Below are 27,133 nucleotides of genomic sequence, written 5' to 3' on the forward strand. Positions count from 1 at the left end.
TGCGCCCCAAGGAAGACTTTTTAAAAGCATATTCAACCCCGAATATATAGTGTTTTATTTCTGCCATAAAACCAGTTTACATTTCCCATCTAGTACCCGAGTTAACAGAGACAGGAGTAATTGCACTTACAGTGTGGTTAATGAATACACAGTCCATAAAATGAAACTGTGCTGATTTTCTAACTGGCATAAAAACCTAGACACAAGACAGTGGTCTTACCGTATAGCGAAATACCAGTAGCCAACAATTAAAATCTTAGATTTAACAAGATTTAGACTTTCATCTTTAAAAAAATGTAACTGGACTATTAGATATTTCCTCTATTCTCTAGAGCTGCGCTGTCCAACATCACAGCCGTGAGCTAACTCAGCCACTGAGCACTTGAACGTGACTCGTCCAAATTGAGACATGCCACAATGCAAAAGCCACACTGGAGTTTGGAAACTTGGTGTGAATAAAATAATGTAAACTAGCTAATGAATAATTTTTATGTTGTGTAGACAATGAAATAATACTTTTGATATATTGGGTTAAGTAAAGTATGTTACTTATTTTTTTTGTTTCTTTGCGTTTTTCAAATGTAACTACTAGAAAACTTAAGAGTACATATGCAGCTTACATTTGTAGCTTGATCTATATTTTTATTTCTCTAGAGGCTAAGCGAGTATATCAGAGTGACTACACTGGAGTTCGACCTGTGTATATTTTGTCAGTTGTCATAGTTCATCAGTCACTAGTTCAAAGTGTATATACTGAGTTCAACGATTCTCAGTGGCTCTCTTTGTTTACTTCACCCTCTCTAGTGTTCAAATCTTTTCTTCCTCTAAAAACCCTCTTTCCCACTTCGCCTACTTGGCAAATTCTTCTTACCTTTTAAGAGTCAGTTGAAACATTATTTCCTCTGTAACATTTCCTCTGAGTCCCCTCATCCCACACCTGTACCCCAAGTAGAAATAAATACCCTGCCCTCTACGATACGGCCGTATCTTGCACAACATCTACTGTACTGCACGCCGACCGTTTGCTGAGCACAGGGATAGGTGGTGGAGGTATCCAAATGTGCGCAGAAGGGATGTCCACCCTGTGCCTGGAGTGCTTGCCTTTAGATGGGATACAGACAAGCCAACGCCCAGGCGCAGAACGACGTGGAAAATGCTGTAACAGGAGGTGCTCAGGCTGCACATCGTGCCGGCCTCTCCCAGACTTCTTCGCGGTAGGTCCGCGTACGGAGCCTGCGCTGTGAGTAGGTGACCCCACGGGACCTTTGGCTCGTAAAAATACTCGTGTTTCAAAGCATATGAACCAAAGGGCATCTTCATCCCATCACAACTGGTTCAAGGGAGAGTTGTCTTCAAAATACAAATTCCTGGGAGGGTGGTTTGGGGGGGGGGGGACTGGGTGAATAAGGTGAAGGGATTCAGAAGCACAATTGGCAGTTACAGAACAGTCACGGGGACGTAAAATACAGCACAGGGGATACAGTCAATAATACTGTAATAACTGTGTTAGTGCAGGTAGGTACTAGGCTTATTGGGGGACCACTTCCTTAAGTTATATAAATGTCTTACCGTTATGTTGTAATATAATATTGAATGTCAACTGTAATGAAAAAATAAAATAATTTGAAAAATTCAAATTACTGAGTAGGCAAGTTTCTATTACATATATACCCCAGGATCCTTGCAGTGACTCTCCAAGCCAGGAAATGTAGGTATTGATTTTTTAAAAAACAAAGAACAATAACAAAATGGCTCCAATTATCATGATTAAGTAAAAAAGAATTCCACAAAAGGTATGCACTTTACTTAACATTAATACATTATCAAAAAGAGTTCAGGATTTCAATGATTGGATTTCTGTGGGGCTGAGAAGACAGATTAATAATAAGAAGTGAGCATCTCCGTTAAGTCATCTAACATACGGCAACAAACTTCTTAACACTAGTGTTGGAGGGCAAGACCAGCGCTTGGCTTGGTGGGTTAATTGTGTAACCTCGCTTACTAGGAGGTTGTTTATCTACCAACCTCAATGACCCAAAACCCAGTTAAGAAGCAAAAAAGAAAAAAAAAAAAAAACTGCTTTCCAAAGCATCATTTGAGCAGTTCAAATATCTGCACCAAAGTCTACGCACTAAGCTCCATAGGCCTTACTTCTTGGGGAGCACAAGTTCCTTACACAGAAACTACTTGGTTTTACTTTAGATTGAATTGTGACAAGTCAGACTGTCTGGATTCCCGGGCTGCACCAGACTAGGAGCTGCCAATCAGAAGAGGATAATATTAGAGGCAGACAAGCTGGCCACAGAGAAAAGACAACAGATTGTTGGGTTAGTGAAGGAGGAGAGAGAGAAATGACAAAGACAGAGATAAACACTAGGTCATAGTGTCCTCGAGTCCTTCCACGCAGCAATTGGTAGCTGACTTACCTCTCTATAGAGCATCCCGTCACCTAGGAAGGAGCCTTATACAGAATGGGAGCTTGGTATATTTGTTGAATCCACTACAACCTACTACAATAAATACGTTTAAAGAAAATGAATCCTGAATTTGCAAGAAAAAGCCAAATAAAGTCTAATAAACTGCTTAAGGAAATAGAAACAATTTATAATAGATTTTAGAAAACTTTTGTATAATAAGTTAAAAACAGTGTTTTAAAAAAGTAAGTTTGACTGCTTAAAGGGCCAAGCTCTAATTATGCTGATCACTTAATTGGAACAATTGGCTTTGCATCAATCCTGGAAAAACGATGCATATAGAACAGCAGACTTGATTACATTGGCTGCACAGATTTCAAACTGTGGTATATGCAAATAATAAGCTATCTATCATTTGAGGTTCAAACTATATAGGATGGCAACTGATCGCACAGTTGAACCACCGGAGTGATGTAAAATAATTGTTCTAAAATGCACCATTACCATTAAGCAAAATAGGCCTACTATGTGCCCAGCACTGTATTAGGTACTGGATTTATTTAAGAACTAGTTTTTAAAATTGCTTTCACTTTTAAGATCGTGAAGGTATTCCGAAGCTCTCTCATCATATCTCTAAAGGTTAAATGAAATTTCAAGTGCACAACACAACCATTATGTAACAGGCACAGAACACTGTCTTATGACTTGGATAATTTTTTTAAAAGTACACTAGCAACTCTATTTTCAAATGCTATGGGATTTTAAAGGCTCTGAAAACCTACACACGAGGATGGAGTGCCTCGTCTGTTTTGTGTAATAAGTGCTCTAACACGGGGATACCATTTCCCAGCGTCAGGTGAGGCTCAAGCTGTACTCGGGTGTTTGTGTATCGAGTACAATTTCAGCAACGGCAGTCATTCCCGCTGGCAATTTTCTTCATGCCTGGATGCTAGAGTCAAAAAGAAACCCGATCTGGGAGGTGTTGCAGGGGTGTTAATAGATCTAGCGAGATGTTTGGGGAGCGTTGAGGATAAGGTTTTGTAACGGCAAATACAAGAACAGGGAAATGAAGGTTTCGTCTGACTCTCCTCCCTTCACTTTCTCTCGTCACCAATCCATATCCTCCTAAATTAGAGGCGGGTTCCGCGAGGCCGGGCCGCAGGAAACGCGGAGGCTCCACAGCGCTGCCGCCCGGGCCTCGTGATGTAATTGTTATTCCTCCTGCTGCGGTCGAAAGCGAGGAGGCTGCCGGAGAATCGGCGGCGCTGTCCCTTTCCCCTTGTCGTGGAGGGTCAGATTCTCCCCGCGGACGAGTCGATTCGCGGACAGGCTCCGCTGGGGACTTCGCAGTGACCAAGCAGCGGGAGCCAAGCCCTGCTCCCGGGCCCCGCGCCCGTCCCGGGGGCCGGACAGGGCGCTCGGAGCTCTCCCTCCCCGCGTGCCGTGCCGCGCGGAGTCACTCCGCGTTCATTCCCGGGTGCCTACTCCGGGCGGGGCGTGGGGTCAAAGTGACCCGGCGTCAGTGCCCCCCCCCCCCCCGAGATTAAAGCAGGACACGCAGATTACACGGAGGTGGAAGTTGGGGGTGAGGGAGCCACGGGAACGCGCGGTGCGGGGTGAACTGGGGGGAGGGGACCCTGGGCGTCCCTGCCCTCGGGCTGTGCCCCCGAAGCGAGCCCGTGTCCTGGGGACCCAGAGCGACACCCCAGGCCCCAGGGAGCTGTCCAGGCGCCTCCGGCGGTCGGTGGCGGCAGGACAGAGCCGGCAGCCCGGGGGCGGGGGGTGTGCGGCTCGGCGCTCGGGGCACCCACCGCCCGGGCCCCGCAGCCCCCGGCCGGCCACCTGGAGGGCGGGCACGGGGGAAAAGCCACACACGGAGGGGCCTCGGCCCCGCCAGCCGCCCGGCCGCGGCGGCTTCCTCCGCCGCGGGGACAATGGGAGGGAGGGGGAAAAAAGGGTTAAGAAACTTGGCTGAAGAGCTGAATGGCGTGGAGTGGCGAGGGGAGGGACCGGGCCGCGGCGGCCGCGGCGGCGGAGGGAGGAGCGCGGCTGCGGCGGGCGGGCGGGCGGCGGGCGCGGCGCTCAGAGGCAGCCTCGCAGGCATTGCAGCAGAGCCCCGAACGCGGGCGGCGGCGGCGGCGCGAGGAGGAGGCGGCGAGGAGGAGGCGCAGGCGGCGGCCGAGCGCAGGGACGACCGGCCCCAGCCCGCCCGTGGCCTCGCGTCCGCCGCTCGCAGGGAAGCGCTCGCCGGGCGCCGGGGGAGGACGAGGCGCCGGGCGCCCCCGGGAGCGCGCCGGACGGAGCCCGAGCTCGGAGCCGCGGCGGCGCGGGTGAGTGCGGCCGCGGCCGGGGTCTCGGAGGGGCGGCCGGAGCGTGGCCCGCGGCGGCGCGGGCGGGCGGGCGGGCAGGGCCGCGGGCGGCGGGCGGCGCGGCGGGCTCGGCGGGGCGATCGGAGTCGCGCAAACCCCGCCTCTCCTGCGGCTCCGAGGCGCCCCGGGAACTCTCGGGGCCCGGCGGGCACGGCGCGGCCGGCAAGTTGTGGAGTTGGCCGCGGGCTCCCCGGCCGCGCGTGCCCGCCCGGGATCGGGGGGCGGCCGCCGCGTGTCCCGCCAGCCGGGGCTCCGGGCCGGGGGCGCGCCCGCGCGGCCGCCTCCTCGGCCCCGGGTCCGCGGCGCGGGTCGCCGCACGGCTCTCGGTCCTGCCGCCCGGGGCGTCCTGGGCGGCGCCCGGCGCGGCTCCCCGCCTCTCGCTCGGGGGCCTCCCCGCTCGGTGCTCGCCGGCTTCCCCGCCCGGCCAGGCGGGGAGGACTGGGGCCGGAGCCCGGGCCCGGCCGGGCGGCACTAGCCCTTGCCTCCCCGCGGGTGAGGCTGCCGGGACCCGAGGCCGCCACCACCGCTTGGCCCCCGTTTAGGGTGAGACCTGGGAGGGCTCGGGCGGGCTCTTTTCTCTCCTCCCGCATCTGGGATCCCCTCCCTGCTGGTGGATGTCGTTGTGTGGACGGTGTCTGTGGAAGTGGTCTACAAACCCTCCCATCCTTTCCAAAGTAGTTTCCAAATTGGAATCGCGAGTTGGTTGGTGTTCAGTCTGACGGAACAAAGGAATCGCCTGTGTCTTGGAGGCGGACAAGCGGGTTGTCTGTGACACATGTTGATCTCTGATCTGAAGCCTTGCAGGAGTTTCTCCCTTCTCGCCCCTTCGTGACTGAATTGGGTTCCGAGGCTGCTGGAAAAAGTACAGAATGACAAGCACTTTTGAGTTTTCAAAATATTTTGTTTAATCAGGACATAGTAATTTTGGAGAAAAATTTTAAGATGTTTCCTGCTACCAGGACTTCCCTCAGTTGGTGGAACTGGGCTGGAGTTTGTCTCCATTAATGTAAAGGATTAAATGTGAGATTGCTCGGGGAAAATGGCCTTTAAAGTAGAAGAGAGACCAGACTGTCTATAGGGGTCCCACACTAGAAATGGTTTTCGGGTTGTATGTGATGAATGCTCTTTACATTATGGGGGGGGGCAGTTGTGAAGCAAGGGGCTTTGGTAATTTATTCTTGAAAAGTTATGAGTTGCACTGAACTTGCTTATTAGTGAATCATAGCAAGTGGGTGGCATCTTCCTGATGTGATTATTCAGGGTGTAATCACCAGTTTGTTACCTTTGTTGGAGAGACGCTGAAATAAGTGGCCTTTTCAAACAAATGGTGCTTCAACGGTCTGGCACCCAATGTGAGTTGTTGCCTGTGGTTGGTTGAGATGTTTTTCATCTTCGAAGTAACTTGCACTGGTTTTGCCCAGCCATTTGGTAACGTGGATTGGGTTTAACTGGTTCAGAGGCTGGTGGCTTCGTGACCACTGGTAACTTCTCTCTGCCCCGAATTAGTTCCTAGAGGCAAAGATGCAGGGTCAGTCAATGGAACAGCTACTGCTGTGCAGGGTGCCGGCTGTCACTGGGGTCTGTTCCATCCATTTTCACCCGGAAGACCTCTTCCTATACTTGGCCCTGAGAGTGCCCCAGGTATGTGAGGGGGGAAGGTAGCTATTTGGTTTTACTGAGATGAGTTTTCTGCAGCACATTTCAGCAGTCGAAAACCAGGTTTAACACCTATGGGAAGACTGGATTGATACCCACTTCTTGCGTGTGTCTCTAGACCACACAGAACTCGGGTTTTTTTGTAATTTAAACACCTGAAAATACTGTGAGTTCGCCATAAAGAAGGGCTGGTAAAAGAAGCTCAAGGCTCTTCTGACTCTTGCAGTTTTAAGAGCAAAACATCTTGACAAAAAATAACCTATACCACCACCTAGAGTCTGTTTGTTAGTTTATTGCAGCTGAAGTTTGCTTAAATTGACACGTCTGTTATGGTTCCAGTAGACCTAAAAAAAATGATTTAAGAAGTGCTAGCTTTCAAAAGGCCATCCAAGAGGACAATTATTTGTGAAATAAATAGCAAATGCCAGTTTAAATTATCCATGCCACCTTTAGAACTGAAAGTCATGACATCAAGTTGAGTGGGCTCTTCTCCAAAAGATTCAATGGAATTTAAAACAGGAATTTTCAGTTTGTGCTCCAAGGCTCTGATTGCTTAGAGACTTTCTGCACTTGTTCCCAGAGATTCAAGAAATCGTCAAGGTTTCCACTGGGACTTGGTGAGGCCCAGGTGGAACAGAGGCAGTGATAAAATTAAAATAGAAGGGAGTGTTAGAACTCCCAAAAAGAAAATGTGGGCTGTAACAGACTGGCGGGCCGGAGGTAGGAAAAGTAGAATCAAGTCGGAAATAAAGCGGTGATCTGTCTTGCCGGTAGTTGATGCATAATAAGGCAGTCTGTGAAATGGGAGACCTTAGGAAGGCTGCCTTGTGGCCACATGGCTTATCATATTGTCCATGGAGGAGTCATGTTCTTTCTTTAGATGGTATAACCCGAGCAAAAAAGATGGCCTCCGAGATCTTGAATTAAATACCAGCTGAACAGAGAGAACAAGAACACTGCATAATTTGGTCAGACATCACTATTTTAGAACACTGAGGACAACTAAAAAAGAATTAACTCGTATTGAAAGCAGAGTTTTATGGAAGGTGACAGATGAGGGAAAATATGTCAGTCTAATGGAACAACGAGGGAGATAAGGAGATGTCATCCTTGGCTCTCTGGGAAGACGAGAGGGTAGACGGTTATTGCTAATTGTACCGATTCCTTTGCAAACCAGGACCAGAGGAGATGCTGGCATGGGAGTGCTTTTAAATCCGAGTGGCTTAGGATATATTGACTAATATTAGAGGAATTAGGTTTTCAATTTTAAACCTGGGAAGAAACTTAAAAGCAAATGATAGTTTTCTGTATCAGGTTCAAAGATAATTCTGCCCCAAATAAGTTCAAAACATCTCATTTATATCCAGGGGAAAAAAAATTGGTTTACTTTAAATTTTGATAGGTTCGGTTTTGCTCTTCCAACTTGAGGGTTAGTTTCTCAAGTGCGGTTAGTAGGGAAGAAGGAGCTCTAGCTGATCTGTCTACGCTCAGCCTTGCTCTTACTGCTCTCTGGCTCTCTCGTCCCCTTTTCTGAAACAAGTAGCTTCTACATCTTTGGATGTTTTCTTCCGTGAAGATTGTCGCCTTCATTTGTCACCTCCATTCTTGGCCGTGGTGGGGTGAAAGTCGTCTGCTGTTGCGCTTTTCCTATGTGCCCCTTCACGTGGCTCATCCACAGTCAGCGTGGGTTTGGGTCTTGTTTTAATAGTGATTCACTGTGACATGGATGAAGACAGGGAAGAAGGCAGTTGCCCTTCTACAAAAGTCCTTTGTCCCTGTATCTTCCAACTGGAGAAGTATTTTTAGGAAAAGCAATTTAGGATTACTATGGAAAAGTTGAACATTTTCAACAGAATAGGGTGGGGGGAGCTTTCAGAATAATAAGTTTGAGTCTGTGGATTAAGTTGTTCAAGATGCATTTCCTTAAATTGAAGTTTTTGGAAGGGACTGTGGGACGTGTGGGGGGGATGGACAGACTCATTCTGTAGCATTGGGGTAACAGAACAATCAGAGAAATGTAACACCAGCGTTGACACTAAGACTTGAGAAGGTAAAAACCAGGAGTGTCAGATGCTGAAGGAGGCCAGTGGCATGGAACTGAGGGTTCTGTCCAGAGGTTGCAATGAACAAATAGTCAATGGAGGAGAGAGATCTTGTTTCTGTATCCTGTCTGCGTCTGATGCTGAAGCAGGGACATGAGTTGCTGATGGTAATGGATTCACTTTATGAGGGCAGCAATGTTACATAAATAGCGGTTGGTTGCGGGGGAGAAATGACAAATTTCCCATTTGTGTATTGTGTACACTTTGTTCTTCAATTTCTCTTAACCGTATTTAAGGTAGATGATCAAAATTGGTTACCAGAATAGAACCATGAATTCATGGAAGAAAATGAATTACTATTAGATTCCATTTTTTAAATGACTATTTTTAAGACCAAGGGTCTTTTTGAACATGGGAAACAGAGCACTGAGGTTTGGGCGCTTAACTGGAGAACTCCTTCCTAGGATATTTGATAAAAAATGACTTGATATAAGTAACTACAAAAGGGTGGTTTTAATTATTCAGAATAAGTATAGGTATTGTGATAAGTGGGACCTTATACTAATTGTTGTCACTTATGGTACATGCTTTGTATTATGCACAAATGGAGCCCTGTGCTATTTGGCAAATATTACAAACAAAGCACTACAAAACTTGTGGTATTTTGGGAACATAAGATAATTTTTTAAGATCATCAAACATTGAGAAGAACAAGAATGAGGAAAATATCAATATGATACATTTTATCGTTGTATTAAGTTATATTGATTTTGTTAAAATCCTTACCTTGAACTAATAAGCAGACTTGAAGAATGGAGAAGAGCGACACCTCGAGATGTAGAGAGAAGCCACCCTGTGAAGTCTCTAGAAAGGCCACTATGTTTACCTAGTGGGGCTAAGATGTATTTGTTAGGGCTGTAACAGATTCAAAGAGAGACTGTTCTTGAATATAATGTTATAATCACCTGTTAAAGAAATTATAATTAATCTGGTTTGTTTTTGGTCAAAATAAATTTCAGAAGAACTCCAGAATATGTTGAAGCTTTGGCTAGCAAGGTCCATGGGGTATCCACCCACCCACCCATCCATCCACCCGTCCATCCACCTACCTATCCTCCCATCCAAACTCCTTCCACGTTCCCTCCCTCCCTCCCTCCCTCCATTCCTCTCTCCCTCCCTCCATTCCTCTCTCCCTCCCTCCTTCCATTCCTCCCTCCCTCCCTCCCTCCCTCCCTCCATTCCTCCCTCCATTCCTCCCTCCATTCCTCTGTCCCTCCCTCCTTCCATTCTTCCTTCTTTCCTTCATTCTCCTTTCTTCCTTTTTCAATAAATAAGCATAGAGTTAAAAAAGCATTTGTTTAAGAAACTTGCAAATTTTAAAAAAAAACAGAAAAACTAAAAAAAAAAAAGAAAATAAAGAAGAAACTTGGAGATAGAATTGCTTCTCTGACAGGGTTAATAGTTAGGTTTAAAATGCAAAACTAGCGTGGTTCGGTGTCCCCAGACCAGTTTTTAACTTGGTATATACCCCAGGGAATAAGCTCTAAGTTAAAATCCATCTGCCTCTTTAGCTTAGTGTCACTTAGCAAAAATATCTTTAAGGATGGAAGGGAGAGACCCTTATTTGCCTTAAATTCCAGGTCACTGTGTGTGTGACTGACTAAGCCTAGTGTCTCAAGAAATCTCAAACTAAACGCCTGCTGGGAGTTTGAGTCATCAGCTTAAGATACCAGAGGGACCAGACGGCTCTCATTGACCTGATGTTGGTGTTTATTCAGGGCTTTGGTGGAGAGGACTCTCTCACCCTTGGACTTTTAATTAAGAAAGTCATTTTTTAGTCACCTTTTAAATGATAGCCAGGGCTACTCCTTGTTGTCAAACCTATAATTAGCTAATGGGTTGAGAACAACTCAGGAAATAAGGATTTAGGAGCTTGTGTTGTTAGTAGTGTGCTTTGATTATTTCACTTTTATCTTCTCTACCAGCTGTGTGAGGGTATTAGGTAAAAAGTCAGGTCATCTTCTTTAGATAGATAAGAGAAAAGCTTAAGCCACATTGTGGATAAGCTAGTTTCTTGTGGTTGTGTGCTCTTAATTGTTGAGTTTGCTGGTACTGTTCATAACGTGTGATCATGTTAAATATGTTACTGCATTTAAAATGTCAGAGGATAACTTAGCATCGTGGTAGTAAGATAGGAAATTGCCTCTATATTCAACATTAAAATGAGAATAGTAGTATAATTGTTTTGGTGACTTAATGACAATGTAAATAAGACAGCCAGAGTCTGACATGTAACAGGACACAATTGACATTTGAAAATTATAAGTTCAGGATAAAAAAGGGACTTTTCTCTGGAGGAATCTATCTAGAAACCGAGAGCTGTGAGATGTTTAAAGAGATTACAACTGGTTTTTGAAAAGCACAGCCCTAGACTTTTTGCTTTTTGACTCTTGAATTTATGAGTTTATCATGTTCTACAAGAAAGTGATAGATTGACACAGTGGTACAGAGACGAATTAAGGGAGGGAGGGAGGAAAGAAGAACATGAAGAAAAAATATTTGAAAACATGTGAAACACTCCCAAATGGAGTATAGAAGTATCTTCAAATCAATTAATCACAGTTACATTTTTCCCCCGAAAGGGAATATTTGTACGAAGGGTCATGTAGGCTCAAGTTTGATTTTTGAAAAACATTTTAAGAGTATTTTGGTTTTGTTATTCCACACATACCATATTTACCCATTTATAAGAGACTTCCATGTATCAGACGCATCTTAATTTTGGGGCCTGAAATTTGAAAAAAAAAAATGTATTACATAAAGTTATTGAACTCAAGTTTTAGTCATCATAAAATTCATACAACTCCTCATCACTGTCAAAACTCCCATCCATTAGCTTGTCCTCATCTGTGTCTGATGTCGAATCACTGTCTTCAACAATGAGCGCAAAACAAATGCGAAAAAGTAGGAAATGCAAGTAAAAAAATCTACAACCACTGCATAAGACGCACCCAGATTCTAGACCCCAAATTCTTCGGAACAGGGTGCGTCTTGTACATGGGGAAATATGGTATTTTTCTAGTTTATATTCTGCTAAAACAATGTATGCTGCATGTAAAGGAACATTATTTTAGATCTATGGGCAACATCTGCACAATCTGGGAAACAGAGTTAGCTTTGATTTCTAAATTCTGAAATTCCAACTCTGTACATCATTCTATGCTCTTGTTGACAGTCAACAGTGGAGATTTGAGCCCTTTTAAAAGGAGAGTAGAGATGATTAAGCGAAAACTTGAAACATAAAATAGTTGTTTAGTCACTTGCCTTTTGCCTTTTTCATGGGGAGGAAGGACAGAGAAAGGTAGGTCTGGGGGCGGTCGCTGTGTGCTGGCCACTGGACAGTCCCCGGTGACATCTGGATGCCATTTTCTCTGTTCTACAGATAAACCTAGACTGAGGAATGCCTGAGTAACTTGCCTGAGGTCACACAGCTAATCTCATTGATAACCATTTGCTTTTTTTGTGAAAATAAGCCATCTTTCATGAAAATATGCAATCAGTCTCTTTGGGCAATTTTTTTTTTTTTTTGAAAGTCATCAAAAAACCCTGCCACCAGTCTGACAGCCACAGACCCCAGGAAGCCCATAGTCCGCCGGCCTGGATTCTCAGACCAGTCTCGCTGGGAGGGGATGTCGCCTCCCATACAGGATTCTTCAGCACTGACCTCAGTTCTGGGAGAGCCGAAATCCAGCTCCCTGCCCTTACTGGAGAAGTGTCATCACCAAGGGCAGTTGTGTGGTGCCAACCACCCTGGTGAAGTGGACCAGAACTCCGGGAGTGTTCTCTGTGGCAGAGAAAGCAACTGTGTTTTTTGATGCAATTCATTAAAAGAGCTTGTCATGGTCTTAATCCAGGTATTCCCAAGGCTGATTATATTTGTCTACTTCAAGGAGCAGTTGTAACAAATTCAGAGCCATGGCTCTTCCTGGTTGAAAAGTTAAACCTCTTGGACTGTTGCAGTTCTTAACATGATTATGTCATTGCCCTATCTTCACCATAGTCATTTTATTTCAAAGACTGTGCTGTACTAATGATCTGGGCTCTGCAGTACAAATTGGACATTGATAATGCATTTGTGGACTTAACCAGAGGGAAGCAGAGATAGATAAGGAGTATTTGGCTTCATTCTGGAACTAGACCGTGGTGAGGAGAGAGATTTTGGAGATCCAGAGGTGTGTAGCATATAGTATTTTTTAAGTACACATCGGGCATGTTCTTTTATTGTTGAGGTCATGGGGGCGTTATAAACCTCTCCGCCTCTTTTGACTTGCCTCATTTCAAATTGATGGAATTTTGAACCCAAAAGAATCGAGCCAAGTGGTTCCTTCTCTATAAAATCCAATTGAAAGTGTTTTGGACACAAGGATGAGTAGTAGGCTTCTAAATATTTTTTCGTGAGCTTTGGGTGTCTGAACTGCCAGCTAAATGTTGAGTCAACGAGTGTTTGTATAAAAGCTGCATAGGAAATGTTTTACTATGGTTTATAGAGAAAATAATGTAGTATCTAGCCAAAGAAGAGAGACACTGTTTAAGTGAACAGTCTAGGAAAAAATATATGTATCCAGAGCTCAGGTATATGTTTATATCATTTCCCTAACCCATTCATGTCTTTTTAAAAATTTAATTAAAGTAGACAGTCTGTGTGAGGTCAGGGATTAAAGATGGAAGTTTTGTATTCACCATCTGGTTCTTTCCCAATATCCAGATGTTTGGTGTTAACTGAGGCAACATTCAAGCAATGAATGCATTGTTCAGTTTTTTAGTAAAACGCTATTCTTACCTGTCCTGGTAATCCATGAGTGCTCTGAGTCACTGTCATATATTCTTCTGATTGTTCAGTTTTTTAGTAAAATGCTGTTCTTCCCTATCCTGGTAATCCATGAGTGAATTCCATCTGAATCACTGTCATGTATTCTTCTGTTTTTCTTCTTCTCTGTTTTTGAGATATATACTTGGCTTGGGTTTTCACAAATTGAAGTAATGACATAGAAACCCCTAGGTCAGAAGGAAATGTGATAGGGACCCTCTGGGATGAAGCCCACTGTCTTAGAGGTACCTGCCTTGTTCTCCTTCGCCCATCTCTCCACAAGGCAGTCAAGTCAGTTTAGAGACTTCTTGCTTAATGGAAAAACACATAGGATAGGTAGTTGATGTAGACTTCAAATCAAACAGTGCTAAAGTTAGCACTTACTGTATTTTTCGCTCCATAAGACGCACTTCCCCTTCCCCCCAAAAGTGGAGGGGAAAATGCCCGTGTGTCTTATGAAGTGAAAAATACAGTATTTTATTAAATATTTTGGTTCACACCATTTGATTCAGAATATTTTTTTTCTTATTTCCTCCTTAAAACCTTAGGTGTGTCTTATGGTCAGGTGCGTCTTATGGAACGAAAAATATGGTATATACCTTTTTATTTTCTTGATCTTTTTATCTTTATTTTGGTTTTCTCTTTTCCCTGTTTTTCTTTTCAATTTCTCTCGTCCTTTTTAAAAAAAAATTGTCAAGAGTATCCTATCCTTGTACTACAAAGGGGTAAATAATTACTCATCTTCCAACATTTTTCTTATTGTTGTAATTCAAATTTTCTAAAACATTTCTTGTCTACATTTCACCCAGGAAGAAGTTGAGCCACTAAGAATGTAAATAAATGTTAAACTCATACAGCTAGCAGTTGGGGACACCCAGGATAAGACACCACATCTTGATTCATGTCACATTTTGTGTGTGTGTTTTACGGAATCAGTCCCCCAAAACTTGTGTGCCAATTGTTAAGGAGTAGTTAGTTAACCTTTGGGCGAGGATCCGATCCAGCTCTGAAGTCCAGGAGCACCAGGGCGGGACCTGTGAGAACCAGGAGGACTGGGTCATCTTGAGAAGGAGAGTGGGGAGGGGCCATTTACCGTATTTTTCGCTCCATAAGATGCACTTTTTCCTCCAAAAAAGTGGAGGAGAAAATGCTCGTGTGTCTTATGGAGCAAAAAATACGATACTTTATTAAATATTTTAACATGCCATTTTGGAATTTTTTTTTTCTTATTTTCCTCCTTAAAACCCTATGTGTGTCTTATGGCCAGGTGTGTCTTATGGAGCAAAAAATACGGTATATCGCCCTTGTTTCTGCAGCCTGTTTTCTTCTCGTGCTGTTAAAATATGATCATCAGAACAGTCTTATAAGTCATTTGATATTCTGGTACTTGAAATGCACCTTTCAGGCTGAGAATTTTAAGAAGAAATTTTACAGTACAGGTGTGCAACTGTACCTGAGCTGTGTTTCTACCTGTTACATACATTTATAATTTATAGAAAAAATCAGCAGGGGAACGTCCTTTTTATAAATTCACAGAGCCAGCTACCTTTAGTCAACTAGTGTGATCAGAACACTCAAAGCGAGCTCCTCTTGTTACTGAAGAGGAATGTCCTAAAACCATTAGTAGGAGTGGTTGGGTCTGTTGGCTTAATTGGGAAGGCAATGCAAAGGTTAGGGACCCCGTCCCAGCATTCTCCCATGGAAAGGTACACGAGGAGAGGGCACTGTATGGGCCATGGCCGAGAATGTGCCCTGAACCAAGTGCACCTAGACCACCCCCCAGAAAGAAACCCACTGGTAGCTGTTTCTGTGAGCCACAGACTGACCGTCTTCCTGACCTTGGTGAAGCAAAAAGGAAAGGAATAGTCTCACTCCTGGGACAGTGGGGAAGAGTGTAGGTGCTCATCGCAGCCCCCAAGCCTCTGACAAGATCAGATTTGTCTCTCCTGGCTCTCCGTACCCCTCGCTGTAATAGTCACACTTGTTTAGTTTAGTGTCTGTCTTCCACAGTGGAGGGTAAGCCCCACGAATAAGAGTGTATTCACGAGGGTATTGTTGGTGCTGTAGCTGCCCAGCGCACAGAAGTATGTTAGAAACGTGTTGAATTGCTCTGAATCAATGCAAACTATTGGTAAAATCTGGCTTTTTTTTGGGGGGGGGGGGGTCAGGAATGGAGCCTTTATGTATTTATGTATAATAGCTGCTAATTATTATGTGTAACTTGTGCACAATGGCTGTCCTTCTACATATTTTTTCTTTGGTCTAGTTAAATTAAAACTTCTAAAAGGAATAATATTCCTTAAAATGTTATCATCTGTTTTTCAGGCATATTAATTATGAAGGGAAAACGGAAACTAACTGTTGGTGACATTATAATGACTTGGCACTTGACATTGTTTTGTAATGCTGTTTCTTTAAAAAGACTCAGTTTACAATGTATTAGGTAACATGTCCAGCAGCGTATTTGGGGGCAACATTTAACATTTTTTTTTAAGAAAATGAAACAAATTATTTCTAGAGCCTTATAGTCAGGCTCCTTAGTCAGTTCCAGTACTCACAAAAATCCACCAGCTTGACACATGTCATGAGATTTGACTGGTTGGGGACCTCTCAAATACCATGTCGAATTTTGACAATAATCTTAACAGTTAGAGGCTATCAAGAATGACTTGATTCAAACCAGTGTTATAGGCCTTCTGTGTGTATGAAGTCCTTCTGTGATTTTTTATAAATTAGGATTTGTTCTTTTCTAGAGGTGAATTTTCTGACTATTAAAACATTGTCACGTTCAACTAGATTAGTAATGCTGAGGCAGAAAAGAAAATTATTTTAAAATGGAGCTCAGAAATTTCTAGACTAGCAATTAATTTTCAAATGCTAAAGTGTATAGATAATCTGAGATATACATTTGCAGCATTGAGATTTAACACATGCTCTTAAAATAACAGTTTTTTTGTGACGACAAAGTTTTTTTTTTTACTAAGCTTAACTTTATGCATGTGTGGAAATGGATGTCTGTTATAAACGGAAATATCTCTTCCCATGGTTCCCATCTTTTTCTATGTTATTCGCATGCTTGTAAATCCTAGCGAAAGGAGCCATGCAGAGGAATGGACTGTTGTCCAAAGTAAAGTGTGAACGAAACAGTGTATTGACTGTTCCCGTGGTGTATTCTACCTTTTGCTTTAGTCAGTGCTCATCCTGAGTGTCATAATTGCCTTTTCATCGCTAGTCATTATGTGATACAGTGAATCAATTCTATACCTTAGGATCAATTTTTCACTGTTGGATTTCTCAACAGAGACCCAAATTTAATTTCTGTTTTCGTGAACAGACTCTTGTTAACTAAGGCACCATGTCTCATTTAAATTACAATGTTGTTTGCCAATGCAGTAAAAAAGGGGAATGAGCATCTAAATCATTAGTTTGTTGTTACTACAAGTGTTTGTTTCAGTTTTGACCATCAGTCATCCACGTGTCTTACATTTGATACATCTTTGTGTGTATTCCTCCAAGAGATGCTTTCCTTAGAAGGTATCGCTCTAATAGCACGAACATACTCGTTTCGAGTCTTAAACTCTTGTACCGCATTCTTTTTATGCCTTAAAAATTAATAAATTCTGTCAATGGAATTACTCATCATTTTAGTACAACTCGGAATGATACGTCTTTTGAAAACTATTATCTGTTCCATTTAATAATGGCATGAACCTGTAAGGTTGCTAAAGGCAAAAGTGACAATATTTGTTAAAACTGAAAATAGGGCTCTGGCCGGGTAGCAGGTTGGTTTGAGTGTTGTCCTGATAGACCAGGGTTGCAGGTTCGATCCCAGTAAGGACACAGACAAGAATGAACTAATGAATGCTTAAAAATAAGTGGAACAGCAAATCAGTGTTTCTCTCTGAAAATCAATAAATAAAATTTGGAAAAGGTAGGCAAAAATGGGCCTTTGGGCTGTCAACAAAAGGACATGAAATTGAAATCTGACTTTAAATCTTTTGAGAGTCCGAAATTGATACTCATTTTCTTATTTGAGTTATAAATAAAAATCCAAATTTTATTTTGTTATCATCCTTTAAGTAGTTTTTATGTGTCATAATAAGAGTAGTGAGATTTCTTTCTAATTAAATTGGAAGGAGAAATAATAGCACACATTACTATATACTAAAACCAAAATACCCCTGTGATAAGCTTGTTAGTTTTGGACTACATTTGATTTTATCTTACAGTGAATTTGAAGGTTTCAGTTTTTGTTTTTATTTTTTAGAATCTAGGTAAATACAAACAATACTCCTTATACATATAGGCCTAAAAATATTTCCAAGGCTATCCAGCTGTGAATTTGTCCATTGGGGATAAGTAGCAAGTTGTAATTGCTTTCTGGATCTAATGTCATTTGCTGTATTGAGGACTTAAATGAAGCATCAGGAAGGAAAAGGATTTTATCCACGCAGATTCCCTTGTGAGTGTTGTGGAATAGAGCGGTTCTCAAAAGCCATTGCTACTTAAAAGCAAAAAGGGGCTAGAGAGTTTTGATGTGGGAGAAAAGGAAAAAGAATTACTTGTAAACTCTGTTGATGTGCCCGTTTATTTTGCTTTGGGTGTATTTGTATAGCAGAGTCTAGAGAGTGGGGAAGTGTAATCATTTGTGGTGAAAATCTTAGTATCCTTAACACAGTGCTGGGTGGCAGAACCCCTAATCAGAGATACCCTGGAGAAGAAAAACTTAGAGCCAAGGATGAGATAGAGAGTTCAGTGAGACTCCTGGGATGCCTTGAAGTGGGGGAGCCCTTTCATGTTCTCGGGGGTCAGTTTGAAAAACGAAGGGGGTGGGCTAGCGTTAGGTCTTCTCCGTTCCAGACTCCGGAAGGATCAGTATCCCTCCCCAAGTGAGGTTTTACTGCCGTACCCCTCGAGTGGCAGAGAGCAGAGAGCTGAGGGCCGGGAAGATGTCCCTGGTGATTCTTTGAGCTTGGCATTTAATATTTTGCAGCAAAGTTTTTAGTCGAGCATAATTGAACTTGTACTAGATAGGGTTAATAGGCTAGAACAAAAGGTCGGAGCATGAGGCATTAGGCTTAATTAAGGAGGAACAGAAGTGGCTGGAGTGTGTGACAGTTAAATGGGTTTCCCACAGGCTGATGTCGGTTGCAGTGCAACCATGCCTCAACTGAAGTGGGTTATTTTGTGCAAAGGGCAGCAGTGATTAGCAGTTTGACGTGCCAGACACTTCTGGCCAATCCCATCTGTTTTAGAGGTTAGAAAAGCACACCTTTATGAGCTGATGGATTGATTTGTGTGCCTGTCTGATAAAGATTGGAAGTCCAAGGCCAAGGCAGTAAATGTCAGTTATAGAATATTGTACTTTCTTCCTGGGCTCATTGTTTCAACCGCCAACTGTTTTTTATAATGGGGGGTAATTGCTATTTATGGAGTCGAATGGCAGGAGGGGTGGGGGAAGAGGTGAGAGAGGAAGAAAACGACTTCCTAGATGAAACTGTGAATTAACATATTCTGTAGCAGGTGTTTCAGGTGGAGATAGGGCCTACTCCAGGAGATTACATTTGGTTTTATGGAGTGTTTATGGCTTGTCCCTTACAGTTGGAGTCACATTGTTCTGTTCCGAGTGTTATGTAAGCAACACTGTCAGTCCTGGATTTCATTTTATATACTGAATTGGTAGCTGTTTCGATGTCTCCTTTTTCAGAACAGTGGATGGTTTACTTCCACACCATCATATATATTTTAAAAGTATAATATTTCGTTCATTGACCTACTAGGGAAAAAGAAAAAATGGAAAGAGGCATAAACACACACACACACACACACACACACACACGGCTTTGTGGGTAGGATTTACTGTGGTCACCTGAGATGGATGTGTTGTGTTAAAATTAAGTGCATGTACACCTAGATTCAGAGTTCTTTTGTTTAACTTCTTGGGCTGTTGAGTGGTGCCATTAATATATTGTTTATTTCCAGTTCAATGTTGTAGCCCATGTAAAGATACACAAAGGCTGGGTTGTGCTCATAAAAACTGGCTTTCACGTCCAAGGAAAGGAAAGTCCTGATTTTATGTGGATGAAATGGAACTTTAGGTGTGATCATTTTCAATGAGCTTTAGGAGTGTAAAGCTTTCAGTCTGTTGGGTGGACAGAAGCAAGTATGTAGAAAATAACGAAAAGTTCTTTCAACAAAAAGGTTGAGCATCTTTATCCTCAAATTACTGTCAGCCTGAGATTTGGGTTCAAATAAAAATATAACCAAGAACACTGGAAACAACACTGGGAGATTTTGATTGACCTCCATGCTTTTTTCTTGCTCAGAGTTTGGGAAGCATGCCTTGCCCATCACATGTTCAGACAGATTACAGTTGACCCTTAAACAATGGAGGTTAGGGATGTCGAAACCCTGCACAGTTGAATCTCTGTATAATTTTTGACTCCTCAAAAACTTAAGTTGTCCCTCGTTATCCTCACGGTTGGTTCCAGGACCCTCGTGGATACAAAATCCACAGACGTTAAAGACTCTTATACAGAATGGCATACAGCTGGCACTTCACACCCACGGCTTGCCAACCACGGGTTGAAATAGTACAGATACTTATTGAAACAACTCTGTGTATAAGTGGAGCTGCCTAATTCAAACGCATACGGTTCAAAGATCAACACTGTATATGCTGTATTAGACCCCGAATTGCTTCTTAGAGAAAGGAAATTAAAATATCTTAATTTCACTGAAAGTTACATGTGGTTCATAAGGGTAACTAGGACTTTTAAAAATAAATGTATGTATTTATTTTACTACTGAGCTATTCCAGAGGAAATTGGCTTAACTTAATATAGAGAAATTTAGATGCTATATTTCTCATTTAGAAAAGACAAAGTGGTATCATGTTACGAGGAGTTTATTTAAGAATATGGTACTTAAATATGTATTCATCCTTGTGTTCTTCGTGGGCTAGCATCGGTTGAGACGATTTGGCTCTATTACAGAATTACTTGAAGAAGTCTTGCCCTTCTATGAAGGGAGAGAAGGGTACAGAAGCATAAATTTTATACTATCATTGCTTCTCTTTCATTAAATCATTTTTAAATTGCAAAAGATTGGCTTGAGTATTGTAAAAGTAGTTGGATAGTAAATTAAATGTGGGAGATTTATCTAATTGAACGGACAGATACTTCCTCAATGAATTTCCTGGTGGTGTAGCAAACCTAAAAACATTTGATGTTCTACATTTGCACTAATATGACAAATAGTTTTAAATAACTTAGATTCTATTCTTTATAGTTTCCTTTTCTTTTTGCCAGTAAATTCAAGTGCCAATAATACGTGGTTTGTGTTAGAATTTTACTTAATCGAAGGGAAATATTTTTGTAAAGTTAATATGTTTTTTTGTTTTGTTTTGTTTGAGGGAGAGAGAGACAGACAGGGAGGGAGAGAGATGAGAAGCATCAACTCATAGTTGTATCACTTTAGTTGTTCATTGATTGCTTTCTCATATGTGCCTTCACTGGGGGGTTCCAGCTGAGCCAGTGACCCCTTGCTCAAGCCAGAGTCCTTGGCCTCAAGCCAGCGACCTTGGGCTTCAAGCCAACGACCTTTGAACTCAAGCCAGCAACCATGGAGTCATGTCTGTGATCCCACGGTCAAGCCCACCGCCCTGCACTCAAGCTGGCGACCTCGAGGTTTTGAACCTGGGTCCTCAGTATCCCAGGTCACCGCTCTCTCCACTGCACCACCACTTGGTCAGGCTAGAGTTAACTTGTTTTTGTGTGTTTTGATATATTCTGAGGTTTTGGAAGAAGACATATTGCCCTTCGTAATCTATGGTGGTTAGTTTCCGCCAGTGTTACTGCGTTTCCTTACTTTTACTAATGTGGCATTATTGACTTTCAGACACGTTAAGTCTTCTGCTCCTCTAAGCAGATGAGTTAGACATATGCTTGTTTAGATTTTTAATAAAATGAAAGCAGAAACTGTTAATATACAGCTGCTCCTCAATTTAGGATGGGATTATATCCTGGTAAGCCCGTCATAAATTGAAAACATCATAAATTGAAGATGTATTGAATTCACCTAACCTTTTAGTTATCCTAGTTTAGCCTCGCCTGCCTTAAACATGCTCAGAACACTTACAGTAGCCTACAGTTGGGCAGTTATCTTGAGTTTCATTGCAAAAGTGATCACCTTCCTCTTTTCCCACCAGAAGCAGAAGACACAAATGGACATTTTGTATACCTGATGGGATGTGAAAACGCAAAACAATTTCTAAAAACCACTGGCAACCCAGTATACTTGAGAGTATCAGTTATTTACCCTTGTGACCACTGGCTTCCTAGGAGCTGCAGCCCAGTGTCACTGCCCAGTGGCACAAGAGACAGTGTATCATGCAGTGTATCGCTAGCTCAGAAAAAGATAAAAATTCAATATACATATTCTTTAAATGTGATGAGGGGAGATAGACTCCCGCATGTGCCCCAACCAGAATCTACCTAGCAACCCCCATCTGGGGGCGACGCTTGAATCAACCAAGCTATCCTCAGCACCTGAGGCTGGCACTCAGACCAATCGATCCACTGGCTGTAGGAGAGGAAGAGAGAGAGAGAGGAGGGGGAGAAGGAGGGAGAGAGAAGCAGATGGTTGCTTTTCATGTATGCCCTGACTGGGTATTGAACCCGGGACTTCCACACCTCAGGCTGATGCTCTATTCATTGAGCCAGCTGACCAGGGCTGACATTCAGAATTTGATGTCTGATTTCTACTGAATGCATATAGCTTTTGCACCATTGTAAAGTCGAAATAAATTCTAAGTTGAACCATCGAAAGTCAGGGATTGTCTGTATTTAGGATGCTGAGTTTGCAGTTCTTGTCCTAAGATTTTTATAGCTTTGTAATCTGAATATTAGTGGTTAGCAGTTTTTATGAGACACTGGAAAAAATGATAACCCTATTTCACGTTTTGATTTTAAATGTTGTTAAGGCATAAAATTGTCTTTTGCCTCTATTCAGTTAGATTGGTTTTAATAGGGAAGCCATAATATGTGTAAACTTTCTCAAATATATTCTTAGTGTATTATCTATATATTTATAAAATTAATGTGTCTATGTGATGCATTTCAAGTAGAGATGCCACACCTGTTGATTGCACTAAGCATTGGGTGTCTCCTAAGGACAGCGGGAGAAGTTGCTACCGCACTGTCTTAAGTAGATCATTCCTCCTTGATAAATTGCATACATTTTACTTTTTTGTATTCTCTGACCTTGAGTCAGTGACTTCAGCCCAGAATAGTTTCAAAGCCATGTAAATGAATGCAATTAAGGTATTGCTTATCATCTTACATAGTTCAGATGGAATCTTATTGGGTAGAGAGGTCTGTTTGTTTTATGTGGAAGGTCAGAATAAGGTTAAATTTTATTACATAATATGATTTGGTAATGTTTTTATTTAGCTGCTGAAAAAGTAGTGTCCTAATAGGCAATGATAATTCTTTTTTTATTTTTATATCAGTAGGAGGTCTCTTGGGGGGGGGGGGGTGTTTTTCTCACTAGTAGTTATAGTTCTGTTTTAAGGCAGTATCTTCCTTCTTCTAAAATTTGGAGAACATTTCTGCCCTTAGTTTTGATTCTGTATCTCTTGACTTACACATATAGGTGACATTTCCTGCCGCTGATGGAGGGTTGCTTAGGAGCTGCTGATAAGTGGATTAGGGAATTTTTGTTAACGTCCAGTTATCATGACAATTGGCGCAGGACCTCAGACAGCCAAACTGGAGTCCCATTTCACCTGAAAAGAGACTGCTACCCCGCTAGTCTGGTTGTGGTTGGCGAACCATTGGCATAGATACTGGAGAGTCTTGGTGATGAAGAACTGGGGGGAGGGTGAGAGAGAGAAAGAAGGAGAGGGGAAACGAGAGAGAGAGAGAGAGAGAGAGAGAGAGAGGAAGAAAAGAAAGAATAAAATAATTAAAAGAAAGGCAAGTATTCTCCATTATAGTTGAACTATATAACTCTTTTCTGCGTTGTTGTTTATATTTCAGCATAGTGTATTAATTAATAGTCTCTAAGAATCACTGATTAAAAACCATTTACTGAGCACCTGCTCTATACCTTACCCCTTTCTAGGTATCAGGATTCAGAGGTGAATGAAGAGTTCATAGTCATGGGAAGAATAGCAGTACACAAGATACGTACAGAGACTGTGACCTTAGAGACATGATTGAAGAGCCTCCTTTGCTAGGATGTTGAGGAAGCATCACTCAGAGACATTCGGTATCTGTGGATGGTTTTAAGGAGACTGAAGGCCACTGATAAAGTGAACTGATAATGAAAAATTGCTCCTTTATTTCAGGTTTATGGATTTATTTAGGCACTAAGCTATCATCCATGAGAATAGATAATAGGCTATAGCAGTGGTTTTCAACCATTTTACACTTGGAGACCAGTGAAAATAGGAGAATTATTTCAGGGACCGCTAAGGCAGAAATAAAAGCCACTATTAGCATTTTCTGTGTTATCTTTTAATTATACAGTGAAATGGAAATTCTCTAAAAGAACCAGATGAACAGTATAATAATGGTCAAAGTTTTGAACTTAAGGCTCTTAAACATTGACTTACTCTATTAAATAAGAATTTCCGGTTGATGTCAGCAGCAATCAAAAGGTCTTGCAAAAGTGGAAGCATTTCTCCATCTTCTTCCTGTATGTGACTTTCAAGTTTCTTTTTGAATGCGTCTGTCTTATTTCTTAATGTAAAAATGTTTGTGTTAACCTCCTGAAGAGAAATACTGTACTTAGTTTGTTGAAGAGGCTAAATATATCCTCCATATATCTATAAGCTTAGCCATCCATTCTTCAACCAACAGAGGTTCTGCTAATAGAGTTTCACTCTTGCAGAAACCATTTCACTTCTTCTCTGATCTCCAAAAGGTGTGAAAGAACACTTCCTCTGGAGAGCCCCCTCACTTCCGTAGAGAGCAGGATGTTGCGAATCCATGCTTTCACACAGTGGCATAGCCTGGAGTTCAGACCTTGACTGTGAATATAATTAACTGACCTGCAGTGCGCCATTCATCACTGTGTTCAGTTCAGGGGAAAGTTTCTTTGCAACTAAAGGCCACCAATGAATCATACAGTGCGTGCACATTTCTGGGTGTGCGACGTCCTTTATTTTCACAACTGCCGTGCGTGATCTCCAGCCATGCTCGCAGCATGTTCCGTACACGCCGCGACCGCTCTCCCCACGCTAAGCTCTCCGTTGAAAGTACTCATTAAGAGCATTACATATGTCTGAACTAGTGGTCGACCAGGTAGATCAAGACAACAGAGTAGTTCTTCCCTGAAGACTATTGTCAGTATACTTCAGGAAGCAGAGTAGAACAGCACGGTTACTCGTGTCAGTTCATTCATCAAGTTGAATGGCAAAATTACTTCGATTTCCTTTTACCCTCTACCGTGTGCTCCTCAGTGTTGGTGGCTAGTCTATCATTGGTATTGTCTCTAATCCGTATAGCCATTAAGTTTTTGTGTGGCTTAAGGACCCAGAATTTCCTAAGTGACAGCTAAGATGTAAGGCTTCCCTAATTCTTCACCAATAGTGAATGGTTTTTTTCTCTCTTTTTTGATATTCAAAGGGCAACTAAATAGGATGCTTGAAGCCGCAGTTCATCCCGAGTCAGCATTCTCTTCATTTCAGTTTTCTGACTTTTCCTTTGGCTGTGTATAATCTTTCCCAAAAAATCTAGTGACTTCTGAATAAGATGGCTGTGCTTCAAATGCAGCTGGCGAATAAGTTTGGACGGTGTCACTGCATCCTTTGACAGACTTTCAGAACACTACACACGAGGGCGGTGGCAAACACTCCCTGCCAGGTGCTGCAGGGAAACCGGGTTTTAAATACTTCTTATCATACTGCCTGACAAAGCTTCCTTTTCGTTCTTTGGAAAGTTTCTGATGCGCCTTCCACATTATCAATACATTTCTTTTTCACTGTTTCTTTTCAGCTTGAAGCACTAGTGCTTGGTTTACCTTTGGTGGCATCACGGCTTTTCTTTTGACTTGTTTTCACTTTTGAAGGTTGAAATGTTTTGTTGGTTTTATTTTTCCATTTTGTAGATTTAAAAATTTACGGCACGGTGACACTAAAATGTCCAGAATGATTTATTAGCAAATAGTACGGACACATGCTTAACAGACGACAGGCACGGCTAGTTGGTGTGAGTGTGCAAAAGAAATGCACTTCTGAGAGGGGGTGGGAGCCGGGGATGGAAACATACAACAGATGACGTTTTATCACACTGTGCGTGATAGCGCATTGCGGCGCAGGCTAGTATGTGGTTCCCGAACGCCACATGTATGACGCACTGAATTCTGTGGGAGTTTGTCCAAATGCTATTTGTGCAAGCGTGAGAAGAATGAACTGCAGAGAGATGGGGCGGGAATTAAAGCTTGCATATAACCTAACCTGCTAGAAACACGCGATGAATCAAGTTTTATCGGACCGCATGTAATAGTGCGGCGCGGTGCAAGCTGGTGCTTGATTTCCGAACGCCACGTGTGTGACACACTGGATACTCCCTAAGGTTTTCCGACTGCTTTTTGTCTGTTGTGCATGATTTGTAAATGCTCTGTAGAGTGCAGAAGGTGGTTTGAACAAGGCTACAAGTTACAAAGATATCTAAAACAGCATCAGTTGTATTTTCATCGGTGACACAGGCTGATAAGTGGCAGTCACCCTGAACATAAGCAAATTCGACTTAAGATCATTGTATTATCTTCATACGACATCGGAGTGGTTAACTCTTTCATGGGCTGGTGATTGGAAAACACTGGGCCATAGCATATACATAGAAAATTCTAGAAGTGTAAACCAGATGCAAGCACGGTGGCGGATGTCACTGGAACGCTGCTATTGTGGAGTCAGGGAGTCTGTACCGCGCCTTCCTCGTCACCAGCGAGCTTCAGTGGTCATTGGCCTCCTGATCAGTATGAAGTTTCCTCGGCTACCACGGTATTACAGTGTAGGTGTTATGTGGTATTACAGTGTAGGCTATGCCTTTTGCTCAACACATTTTCACCCACTTTTCTTGGTTCCTGAAACTATAAACTTTCCCACGAGTTGATGTCATTTCGTAGCTAGGATGTTCCTGAGTTTAACAGTTTTTGTTCTTAGTGATCTAGGGGGAAAAAAAATGAGGTGTTTCAAACTCTGTTGACTACTAAATTTCAATGCTTTTTCTCCCCAAATCCTTGAGAATAGGAGATATAGTGTTTATGTAGTTTAAACACAAGACAGGTAGTGTATTTTGGTAAATTATTTCATAACGCAGATTATTTTTTTATCTGATGTGGTCAACAGCAATGCCCAAGGAAAGCACGTATAATTCCAAGTATCTTTTTTTATCTTACAGCGTATCTTTTTTGTTATGTTCTAAGTTTATTTTTGTCAATAGTTAAGATTATGTTGTAAAACGTGCTGTTGAATTTTTTTTTACATAAGATGCACTTGAAGTAACATTTATTTCCCTTAATTTTCAGGGAGTGTTTGGACTGTGAGCTGTTTCAGAACTTTCTTCTCAGGACCTGTTATTTTAACATTCGGGAGAAACCCATTCGGAAGGTACTGTATTTTGTCTTATTGCTCCATTAAAAAAAATGTAGTTAAGCCTTTTCAGTTATAGGAAAGAGAGCATATTATGCCATCATATTTCTTTATTTTTATTTAAGTTTTAGCTATTGCTAAGTTAGATGTTTGACTGTTGAATCTGGAGAGGGATACAGTCCAGT

The 27,133-nt window shown here is 42.4% G+C and overlaps 1 protein-coding gene across 4 annotated transcripts in view; it reads left to right on the forward strand.

The window, feature by feature from the left end:
* The first annotated feature begins 4,815 nt into the window (after window positions 1-4,815).
* Window positions 4,816-27,133, forward strand: part of NRIP1 (nuclear receptor interacting protein 1) — a 96,051-nt gene continuing 73,733 nt past the window's right edge. For all 4 annotated transcript variants that reach the window (XM_066347958.1, XM_066347959.1, XM_066347957.1 and 1 more), the window contains exons 1-2: window positions 4,816-5,326; window positions 26,885-26,966. The gene's annotated coding sequence lies outside the window, so the exon portion shown is untranslated. The remainder of the gene's footprint in view (window positions 5,327-26,884; window positions 26,967-27,133) is intronic.

Source organism: Saccopteryx leptura, chromosome 8 (genome assembly GCF_036850995.1).
Source record: "Saccopteryx leptura isolate mSacLep1 chromosome 8, mSacLep1_pri_phased_curated, whole genome shotgun sequence".
NCBI classification, from domain to species: domain Eukaryota; kingdom Metazoa; phylum Chordata; class Mammalia; order Chiroptera; family Emballonuridae; genus Saccopteryx; species Saccopteryx leptura.